This window comes from Chrysochloris asiatica, unplaced genomic scaffold, assembly GCF_000296735.1.
Source record: "Chrysochloris asiatica unplaced genomic scaffold, ChrAsi1.0 scaffold00020, whole genome shotgun sequence".
In the NCBI taxonomy this organism is placed as follows: domain Eukaryota; kingdom Metazoa; phylum Chordata; class Mammalia; order Afrosoricida; family Chrysochloridae; genus Chrysochloris; species Chrysochloris asiatica.
In genome coordinates this window covers 28,793,253-28,795,043 of record NW_006408538.1, presented here as the reverse complement: position 1 = coordinate 28,795,043, position 1,791 = coordinate 28,793,253, and positions in this window count along the sequence as shown.

The following is a 1,791-nucleotide window of genomic DNA, read 5'->3' as shown; positions in this document are numbered from 1 at the left end:
TGCTATATACTAAGACAAACTTTTGACTAATGACATTAGATACGAACCATACCTAGCAGTTATGACATATACACAAATTTGATTTAAAGACAGACTTAGGAATATAACTCATTGATATTTCCAGGCACTGTCTGTATGTAATATAGTGTTCACACAATGTCAAAGTTGCATAGCATTCCATTTCATCAAATGTATTGTGAACATTAAGCGATGCATAACTATGCTTTATCATTCCATTGATATTATACTGTAGAATAGTCTAATCTATAGAGACAGAAATAAAAACATAGTTACTAGAAAGTTGATTGGGAAAGGGGTATAAAGGAACTCTACTGAGACTGAAAATGTTCTGCATTTTGTTTTGAATAGTGGCTAAACATGATCATCAAAATTCCCCAAACTGAAAGTTTAAAATCCTACATTATACTGTACAAAAGTAATGCTTAAATGAAAGAAGAAAGTTAGAAGAAAGGAAGGTAAGGAGGGAGGGAGGGAGGGAAAGGAGGAAGGAAGGAAAGAGAATAAAGAAAGAAAGAGACAGAAGGCGATAGAAAGAGGAAGAAAGAAAGCTAGCTAGCTCTGAGGGAGCGCTGTGGAGGTCTGCCTGTGGGTGGATGGCTTGTATGGGACAAGGTGGAGTGAATGTTCTAGTTCTACAATCACAACCATGAAATCAGAGTTTCACAAATTGCTGCTGAATTGTAAGGAAGGAGTGCCAGTGCTGATGTGGACGCCAGACTACACTTAATTCTCCCTTGAGCCTTACAAAGGCATTACCTATGCAATGCCTTCTCTGAATCACTAATCCAGTGTGGTCTCTACCTAATTCTGACCATCCAAGCTGGAAACTGCCTAGACACAGTGGTTCCTGTCCTTCGTCCCTGTGTCTGGGAGGGGCAGGCTTGGCAAGGCAGTCTATAAATACTGAATTGTACACAATTGCTAAGTCCCATGGCAGATATAGGTTAACTCTGAAAACCCAATCTTAGATGCTAAATTATCCAGCTAGTCAACATACATTGACTATGCTAACTAGATAAGTATAAAAGTTTTACAGTCCACTAGTGTTGAGGTGGGATAAAGTGCACTCATGCCACAAACCAAAATAAAATGCAACCCAAGAACAAAGCCCACTGCAGTCAAGTTGATATAAAACAGAATAGACTTGCCCTAAAGGGTGTCCTAGGTTGTAAATCGTTACAGAGGCTGACTGGCTCATCTTTCTAACTAGGAGTGGCTGGTGGATTTGAACCTCCAAGCTTTGAATAGCAGTCCAACACTTAACCCTCTAGAATGAAATAAAAAGAATTAAGATGATTGATTTGTGAGGAAATAATATCTAATCACATCTTTCTTGTTGTTAGATGCCCTTAAGTTGGTTCCAGCTTATAGCCACCCATGTACAACATAAAACACTGCCCAGCCCTGCCCCATCCCCACAATTATTCCTATATTAGAGTCAATGGTTGTAGCCACTGAGTCAATCTATCTCCTTGAGGTTCTGCCTCTTTTTAACTGACCCTCCACATAATGATCCCTCCTGAAAACATGTCTAAAGTACAAGGTGAGTTAAAAATTATGCTCACTTAGACTATAGAATTTATTTTCATCAACTTTTAGAATAGACACACCATTTTAAACATAATCTCCTTGCTTTTCAATGCAATTTGTCCATCTGTCAACAAACTTTCATATTTCCTTATTAAAAATGTTTTAGGCTGAGCTACAAGCCACGAATGCACCGCTGTCTTCACTTTTTCATCAAAGGTGAATCTTTGTCCTCCAGGGGTT